Consider the following 10,172-nt stretch of genomic DNA (forward strand, 5'->3'; position numbering starts at 1 on the left):
TATTTCAGTTCTAATCTTATTTATTTTCCTGTGATTATTTATTTGCAAGGGCTCTTTTTGTTATTTGGCTTTGGGACTGCTGGGAAAGATGCCTGGAGAGTACTGCAGCTTTAAGATGCTGGCTTTGGGAAAAGCAAACCTGGGATAGTTTTCAAGCTGCTCTGCAGAGTAGTCACTTCAGCTAGAGATCGTTATGCTGAACGCGCAGGACTCTAAACCCAACACCTTTCTGAACGTGATAAAGATGACTCGATTTCCAATTCCCTTGCTCAGGGAAGGTGAGCTGTAAAAGCCGGCGGGGTTTGGTTTCCTCCGCCGGCTCCTGTGCCAGGCGCTGGGGAAGCTCCGGTGACTCCTGGCTGCTGCTGCCCCCTGGTGCTGCCGGCCCCTGGCGAGTGTGTGTACCGATGGATTTGCGAATAAAAACTGAAATATCTCCCGTGTGCATTTGTTCAGTGCCCGTGTCCGGACTGGTGCAGTGTGGACCACTAGGAAAAGTGGGGTTTTTTTGCTCCTGTTGGTGGGCTATAGGTCTGGTCACTTGTGTGCCCCACCTGATAGTCGAGTTGGAAGGACTTGGTTTCTAGTTTAATGTTTGGAACTAAGTCCTTGAAGTGTGACTGGGAGGATGAGATGCTCGTTCTCTGTACTGAGGAGAAATTAGAATAAATTAAGGAGAAATTACTGAGAAGATGTGGATGGTCTGTTGCAGAATGGCTGCTTTTGCTGACTGACCCAGGTGATAGAACCATAGAATGGTTTGGGTTGGAAAGGACTTAAAGATAATCGAGAGTTGCTCAGACAAGTGGGTGCACTCAGTCCTTCCAGACTGAGTGCACATCTGACAGCTGGACTACAGCTCTGCTAGCAGCTCTCTGCTGCACTTGTCTAAAAATCAAAACAGCTGTTGTTCTCCTGCTCTTACAGGGTTTAGATTTCTCTTTTTAAAGAGTTTCCAGCCAGTTCCTTTGCAGCGTTTAGGGAAATACCCAAGTGTTCCTTTCCTGCCCTGTAGTAACGGGGCTGTGGATACTAGAATTAGAATGGCTGAACCACTTTGGACTGTCTGTCAATGTCCCCTGGTCTTGTTCTTTGCATAACTCAAGACCAGTTGTTCAAGTCCTGTCCTTTTGGAGGTTACACCTGTACAGTCCAGAGAGCTGGTCTAAAAATAATTGGAGGGGCTTTTGTTGAAGGTGGGAGAGCCTGGCTAGGCTGTCAGCTCTGTTGCAATGGGCTGTTGGAGACCTGGAAAAACTCTGTTGTTCCTGTGCAGCTGCAGGTTGTAGGTAAGCAGTGAAGAGTTGGCAATCTCAGAACAAAAGTAATTCAACCACAAAGTAAGCAAGTTCTAGGCTGTGAGTTCTTGTTGGGGGATGTAGGCTCTGGTACACACCACTGTGCCCTACAGTGTCCCAGTTACAATGGGGGAGCTGTGTCCAGCCCACAGATGAGGACTGTCAACTCAGCAATTGCTGTGAGCTTTCCCAGGAACAGCTTTCTGTGTGATAAGAGCTTGGCACTTGATGGCCAGAGGTGCAACCTCTCAGAGGGCTGTGCAGTGCACTGGGAAAGATTTGTTGATTTTAGTTAGAGTATGGGAATTGATAACACCAGAGATGTGGAGTGATTGGGGGTTCACAGTCAGGATTTTCTGGGGAGTCTGTCCCAACAGGCTCAGTTGAGGTAATTTCAATGCTTCTTGAATATGTCACCCCTTCATTTCCCCAAAAGACCCTGTTAGATGTGGTCAGTCTGTGATTTTTTAGAATACCCAGGTCAAAACCACTTATTGCTGCTAGAGGCCTATTGCTTCTGTCTGGGTTGGACTGGACCAGTGCTGTGATCACCTCCTTTGTGATTCTTTCTTAGCTCAGGTGCAGTTTGTGCCCTGCACAGGCTCTGTATTCCTTGTGTCAGGCACACAGGACCTGCACAGCAGCACAAGCTGCAGCTTGGACAGCTCAGGTCTTGCTGTGCTCTCAGCTGTGTGGTGCACCCTGCCTGCCTGGGATTGGCCCCACACTGTGAACAGAGGTGCCAGGTGGCACAGTGGGACAACCCAGCTACCTGGGTCTGCAGGCAAGTCCCTCAAAGGTCCCAAAAAATGTAACAGGGCTGAGTTCTGCTTTTCCCATCCAGCTGACACTGATCTCTCCATCCCACACCAGGCAGGAGGGCAGCAGGGTGGTCCCCAAAGCTCTGGCAGGGAGTGACAGGCTCTGCAGAGCACTGCACGCTGCTGCTGAATGACAGTGCCCTCAGTTTGGGAGCTTTGAGGGCATTTAAGTGAATTCCTCATGTGGAGAGTTTGTGTTTACAGACAAGCACCTCTCCTCTGAGGTACCAGGAGATTATTTTCTGTATTGTGGAAGAAGGGAGGTTCTCAAACCCCACCCTGTCCCCTCACCTAGACTGGATCCTCTGTAAAGCACCAAAAAGCTATTTGTGTGGTGTCCAGGGCTTGAGGCAGCCTCTGGGAGTAGTGAATGTGAAAGCACAGAACGACAAGGCTTTTCTCCACATCCCTGCCTCTGACCACGTGCTCTTGGGGTGGTGAAGTTTGTTGATAGCACAGGGTGATGTAGAGTTGCAAAGGTGAAAGTCTGGTGCAGAGGTGGTGAAGGATCTGCTAAGAGTGAGTGCCCAGGCAATAGCATGAGCAATGCCTGGTAAATACAAAATGATGGTTAGAGGGTTAATCCTCCTTGACTTCACACAATGCTGAGCTCTAAACTAGCTACAGCCACTCAGCAAAGATCTTAGTGTTAAAATGAAGGTTTCTGTGAAAAATCTGAGCTTGCTGTTCAGGAGGAGCCAGACAAGCAAAAGGAAAATCTTTAGAAGATGAATGAAAAGTAAAATCAAACAGTGAATGCCTTACAGAACCAACAAACAATTTATCTGCATCCTGTGCACTGCCTATGATGGTGAATTGTCAAAATTCTGGTCTGTTTAGGGGAAAATTATAACGTAAAAGTAGAGAAACGGTAGAAAAAGAAGAAACAACTGAGGCAGAGTGATGTTTCTCAGAAGAAGCCACAGAATAGCTTGGGACTCCTCAGTCAGGACGAAACTGGGCAACAGAAGTTTATCATGTAAGTGAATGGAGAAGGTGACAGGGAATTCTTTTCCCCAAGTGTGATGGCAGAGATCTGCTGATGTCTGCAAATTTAGCAGAGGCCAAGGTCAAACCCGAGTGAACAGAGGAGTTTCTGCAGGCAATGTGTAGCCCATTGAAACTCTTTCTGACAATATGGGAGGTACATGGGCACTCAGTACATGGGCACTACTACCTGAACATTGCTGTAGGGCCAAAACCATGGATCTGTGGCTCAAAAGATCTCCTGAATCAAAGGTTCTCTTCTCAGAATCAGGGGTTTTTTTGTTTGTTTTGAGGGTTCTTTTCCTGACCCTCACCGTCAATGGAGGTGCTATGTGTGAGGAAATTCCCCATGCTCAGATGCACCTCATACACTGCATTCAAAAGGCAGCCTGCTCTTTTCCTTTCCTCCTCCTGGGTTTGCCCTGCAATGCCAGTAGCAGGGCACAGAACCAGGCAACAGGTTTGTCCAGGCAAAGCAGTGTGAGAAATAGGTAACAATTCACCTCTTTGTTATTAACAATGCACCAAATGGAATCTGGAGTCACAACAGGGCAGATTTGGCCCTTTGCAAAACACATCTCCCCAGGTCAGAACCAATAGGCAGTGAAGTGCAGTGCCCATGTGTGACATAGGGAAGAGCTGACACTCGTCTCTGACAAATCACAGAAAGTGCCCCATGATGCCCAAGACTGGGGACAAAGTGGGATGTCCTCCTGTTGCACCTTCTCCACCATCTGCACAGAGAAGAACTGCTGGAGGGGCAGGGGAAGCTCACCCTGTCACCACTCATCTACATGTCCCCATCCAGAGGAGCCAGCTCAGGCATCAGTGTATGGGCACACAGACAAGGCTCTGCTCATGCTTGCTGACTTGCTGTTCCATCTCTCAGGTGTCTGGATCATGGGGAAGGACATCACAGTCAGAAAGATCAATGCAAGGGGCTCTATATCACTCCCCTGGGCCAGGCAAGGCAGGCTGGATGTCCCTGAGGATCTCACTGTGGAGTATTCCCAGTTTGCTGAACTCAAGTCCCTAGTGCAGTAGGAATTCCCAGGAGCCTCCACATGCCTCTACATGAATAGGGATTAGGGAAAGCAGCTCTTTGCCAAATCCAAGTGATATTCCAGAGACAAAGGACTAAGCCCGTAGTAAAAGCTTGGCAAGTGACTGCTTTCGCAAGCATCTGATCCCAGCCCAATTCCCAGATCAGCCTTTGCCCTGAAGAAGAGGGAAAACAGGGATCTGCACCTCGAGTCTTTGATAACATGGTGTCATTTAGAAAGCCAGTGGCACACTGGGGTCCATCTCAGCAGTATCTGCATGCTGAGGGGCTCTTCTGGGGCATGGTGTTGGTTTAGCATGTTACAACACTCCCGATTTTCAGATGCTGGTTACAGTCTGCCGTTAGGTTGCTTCATAATTGCTACACCAAGGTATGGACCAAGTCCTGCTTTTCCTGTTTCAACTGTTAATACAAAATTCAGTTGATTGCAATGCATTATAGTGAGTTGAGGAAAGTTTTTGACAAGTCAGCCAAGTCCTGTGTCAGTTGTATGTATGCAGCTCAGAGGCAGTGGGACCTTTCCATGTGCAGGGGCTGTGCTGCATCCTGCAGCCTCTAAACAGATTATTATTTCCTTTCCAGATTTGCCAAAAATATCCCTGAGTTCACATTTCCAAGGAATTCTGCAAGTTCAGCCTGCTACAAACATTCATGACCTGCTGACAACCACTGAAATACCAGGGGGGTGAAGAGACCTCAATGCAGTTTTCTGATCTCCCACGCTGTTGGCTCTGACCCATGGTCCATCCTCATTGCTTTAGCTGCAAAAAGAAAGCAGATTTCCCCATGGAAATCTGGCTCTCCCTGCATGGCTGAAGAGCTGTGTGTCTGTCCCATCCTCTCCCCAACCCTCTGCACACTTCTGCCTTTTCTTCAACAGCGCAAAACAAACTCCAGAAAGGGACCGACTGTTTTATTTAATTCTTTAATTCTCAGCCAAACCCCTGTGCCAGGTGTTTTGCCAGGCACGCAGGTCTTCTGTGCCAGAGCCACAACCAAAAGCCATCACATCCCTACAGATGGAAGGATACAGGTAATGCTGCAGTACTGTCAGCAGTGCCAAGAGCAAACCTGGTTTGTTAAGAGGGCACAGCTAGATAAGGGAAAGAACAGTATTTTTAATAACTAAATCTAGCTGTAGCTTCCTCAGAGTTTCTGGCAAGGTCCAAAAGAGGATCCCAGTGTCCCTGAAGGAAGAGGAGCTCAGCACAGAGCCAGTGGCCTGCTGGGGCAAAAAAACCAGGGAGGGAGGGAGGGAGGGAGGGAGAGTATTGCCCAGCATCCCAACACAAACTGGATAAAATTAATAGAAAGGCATCTCATGGAGATGAGATTTGAAGGTGCCTATTTCCCTCATTTCGCAGGTATTGGGAGGAATGGGTTAAAAGTAGAAGACTGGTGAGGAGGATTGTAAATACTCAGTTGACCTTGCAGCTGGGAATAACCCTTGATAAAGCAGTGTAAGCAGCAGACTGGACCAAGTTTGTGTACTTCTGCCTGGCTGTTGCTTTGGGGATCTCTGGGACAGCTCAGTAATGGTAATAAATTTGCTCTTTGTGCTTGAGCCGTGGGTTTGTGGCTGTCCCGACTGCCTGCGTGTGCTGACTCACACAAAGAGAAACAAAGTTAGCCAAGGCTCCAAGGCTGTGTTTGAGACCTCTTGGAGCAGCCAAATCCCACCTCCAATGTGTAGAAGCAGTGAACACTGCACTGTACAGCATCTTGGAAATATAAGTGCTTCTGATTTCTGCCTTCTGATTCCCTACCACAGGGATCTGTCCCTTTGGACAAGCCCAACTGTGTCACACGTTAAAGGCATGACTGCCACAAATGGCCAATTTCTCCTGCAAAGCCTTTGTAAGAATTCAGGGTTGTGAACAGCACCAACTGCACAGCCAAGGGATTTAGGGCTGAATTAGGTACTCACTGGAGTTTGACATTGCCAAAGAGTTACTACAAGCTGTCGGTACTGGAGCGTGCCTCCAGCAGATGGGCAGCAAGATCTGCTCTATTCACTCCTGTCTGAAGGATCTCTGGGTGAGCTTAAGGCAGCAAAAGAAAATCTGCAAGAGTCCCTGCCCCCTGCAAGGGAAGGCTCAGCACTGCAGGCTGTTTATAAATAGCCAGTTTCAGGAAAAGGCCCTTTCCGTTCTGGTGTCAGTATGCTGTAAAGAATAAACAGCTTTCAGAGCTGAAAAAAAGCCCTCCTTATCTTCCCATGCAAAACCTGTCTCCATGTGCTCGGCAAGCTCCAGCATTTAGGGCACAGCTGGGGTCCTCTCAGCCATCGGGAGGCAGGCAGGAGACCCTGAGTCACATCCTCCACAGAAATGTTTGTGGCAGTTTTGACGTGGCCACCAGGCAGAAGGCAGATTCGTTAACACAGGATGTGTAATCAGGGCCCTCGTTTCTGGACTGCTGACCTGGGTTGTGCTCAAGAGGGGTTGAGCATACTGGAATAGTACCCAGGGTATGAGGGCACAGCCTCTCATTAAAGAACATTACTACACTTTCAGATCACCTGAGCTGGACAAGGGGTTAAATACATGGTATCCCAGAGGAAAAACAGGTGAATACTCTGCCAGTGTGAGATTGGCAACAACAGAGCTAGGAGCAATGGGAGGGAGCCTGCAGCTTCTGCTCTGAGCATTGGGCAGCTCAGTCCAGAAAAGCCCCATGGGAACTTCTTTATGGACTCATCTAGTTCAAAATAGTACACAGACCTCTCCAGTGGAGACACAGTTTCTGGAATCTTGGCACTTTCTGGAAAGCATGCCCTGACTTCCTTTTGTCTTCATCACTGGGAACCCAGGACTACTCTGATACCCAGTGCAAAGGGGTTGGAAGGGACAGGTGAGGATTGCCATTGGTAGGGGTGGAGGGGGAGAAAAGCCCTGTATATAGCTGGGTCCACTGCCACGGCAGCATCTTAAAGTCAGCTCTTTGGAGTACCCAAAAAGAGCATGGACAGGTGTGATCAGTCTGTCCTCCCCATCCCAGCACGGCTGGGCCCAAATGAGGAGGGACGCTCAGGAGCTGCAGAGTGATTGCTTGGGGACATCGTTGGTGACCCCATCCTGGTACGGGCACCGCTAATCAGCCGTGGTACTGAGAGAGACAGCGTGGAAAGGTCCCCGGCACCCAGGGCCACCCTGGGCCACCCTGGGCCACCCGGGGCTACTGGAGGCCACCCAGGGCTACTGGAGGCCACCCGGGAACTCCCGCGGGGCGCTGCTGCCCCCGCGCGGCACTGGGCGAGAACCACCGGCCAGTCCGGCCCCAGCGCTGCGGGAGCGGGGAGCGGCATGAGGGATGCGGGATGAGGGATGAGGGATGAGGGATGAGGGATGAGGGATGAGGGATGAGGGATGAGGGATGAGGGAAGCGGGATGAGGGAAGCGGGATGAGGGAAGCGGGATGAGGGATGCAGGATGAGGGATGCGGAATGAGGGATGCGAAATGCGGGATGTGGGATGAGGGATGTGGGATGAGGGATGCGGGATGAGGGATGCGGAATGAGGGATGAGGGATGCGAGATGCGGGATGAGGGATGCGGGATGCGGGATGAAGGATGAGGGATGCGGGATGAGGGATGCGGAATGAGGGATGCGGAATGAGGGATGCGGGATGAGGGATGCGGGATGCGAGATGTGGGATGAGGGATGCGGGATGCGAGATGTGGGATGAGGGATGCGAGATGCGGGATGCGAGATGCGGGATGAAGGATGCGGGATGAGGGATGTGGGATGAGGGATGCGGGGAGCGGGGTTCGGGAGCGAGGTGAGGAGTGCCAAGTTCTAGATAATGAGTGCTGAGTGCGGAGCGCTGAGTGCGGAGTGTCAGGTGCAGGATGAGGGGTGTCAGGTGTTGGGTGCCAGGTGCTGGGTGCTGGGTCCCAGGTGAGGGGTACCAAGTGCTGGGTGCCAGGTGCTGGGTGCGGGGTGCTGGATGCTGGGTGAACGGTGTCAGGTGTGGAAGGCAGGGTGCGGGGTGCCAGGTGCTGAGTGCTGGGTGGGAAGTTCGGGGATGGAGTGCCAAGACCTGGGTGATGAGTGCTGAGGGTCACAACACTGGGGTGCCTTCTCAGAAGCAGGTGCTGGCCCCATCCTTCCCACGGCCACACTGCTTGCTCCAGAGACGCGGGGATGTGTGGGCTATGTGTAACAGTGGTGATATCTTCACACTGTGCACCCTCAGAACACAGAGCGAGGAGCCAGAGCCCTGGGAATCCTCCTTGCTGAGGCAGAACACACCATAAGCACAGCAGCACCATGGGGATTCCCTCAACAGCTGCTGCTGTCACTTTAACTCCTCCTGCAAAACTTTCCTGCCCCATGAGCTCCCCATGGCCCATCTTCCCACTTCCATTTATATCACAGGTTGGTATGAGTGTGACTCCCAGAGTGGCATCTGGGTGGGCAGACAGGAAAGTTTCCTTTCCAGGGCCTCACCACTCTCACAGGAAAGAATTTCTTCCTCATATCCCATCTACCCCTGCCCTCTGACAGTGGGGAGCCATTCCCCTTTGTCCTGTCCCTTCATCCCCTGTCCAAAGTTCCTCTCCAGCTTTCCTGGAACCCTTCAGGCACTGGAAGGTCACAATAAGGTTACCCTGGAGCCTTCTCTTCCTCTATTACACAAGGTTCATCTATGGCCCTGCTCCATATTTACCATCATTTTGATCTGTTGTGGATGTTTCTGAAATGAGAATTTTTTTGTCATACCAGGCATTTCTCAAAGAAATATTTATACTCTTACTTTACACACACATACAGTGACTTAAGTTCTTACAGGGCATGACCCCAGTTTTTTTACTCAAAGATTGGATGTACTTTCCTTAAAATACTACAACTTCTGCAGCAGGGAGCAGAAAGGGATAATCTCTTAAATTCCTTTACTGTTTATTTGCAAGCATTTGTATTATTGCTGATGGGATTGCTCAGAACTGGAAGCATGGTTCCTCCTTACCCCAGGCCAGGCTGTCACTGCACCCCTCACCCTGGCAGGGCTTGTTTGATAAACTTCTTTAGCAGCATTCCTGGTGAATATCCACCATAAAATCAGCCTTTTGGCCATATTCACCAAACTCCTACCAAGACATGAAAATGTTTAAAAGACTGCTGATTATGAAATAAGTGCCAGGACACTTTTTATTCTTAAGAACTCATATTTCTGAGCAGTTCTAGTCCCTAAGGGAGCCACCCTCAAATGGCATTCTCTGCTATGCCTGGCCTAGTAGCAAATCTTGCCTGGAGGTGACAAAGGTCTTGGACAGGAGGAGCTTCCTATGCTCCTGCAGACGAGCTGCCCTTCTGCCATTCCTTGAGGAAGAGTGACAGAAAGCTGTCACAGCATGAAGCAGCATCCTGAAATGGGCTTGTATGGCTGTACTGGGACAGGCACACTGCCTAGAATAGAGCACATCTCTGTAAAAATTAGTATTACTCCCAGGTGATGGAAGGATGGCATCGTATTCTATCCTATCCCTATCCTATCCTGTCCTGTCCTGTCCTATCCTATCCTATCCTATCCTATCCTATCCTATCCTATCCTATCCTATCCTATCCCTATCCTATCCTATCCTATCCTATCCTATCCTATCCTATCCTATCCTATCCTATCCTATCCCTATCCTATCCTATCCTATCCTATCCCTATCCTATCCTATCCTATCCTATCCTATCCTATCCTATCCTATCCTATCCTATCCTATCCTATCCTATCCTATCCTATCCTATCCTATCCTATCCTATCCTATCCCTATCCTATCCTATCCCTATCCTATCCTATCCTATCCTATCCTATCCTATCCTATCCTATCCTATCCTATCCTATCCTATCCTATCCTATCCTATCCCTATCCTATCCCTATCCTATCCTATCCATCAGGAACCCAGCAGGGCCAGGGGAGTGACTCTGCCCCTGCACTCAGCCTTGGTGAGGCCACACTGCGAATACTGCGTTCAGTTCTGGGCCCCTCACTTCAAAAAGGACATTTAGGTG

This window comes from Sturnus vulgaris, chromosome 24 (assembly GCF_052056855.1).
Source record: "Sturnus vulgaris isolate bStuVul1 chromosome 24, bStuVul1.hap1, whole genome shotgun sequence".
NCBI classification, from domain to species: domain Eukaryota; kingdom Metazoa; phylum Chordata; class Aves; order Passeriformes; family Sturnidae; genus Sturnus; species Sturnus vulgaris.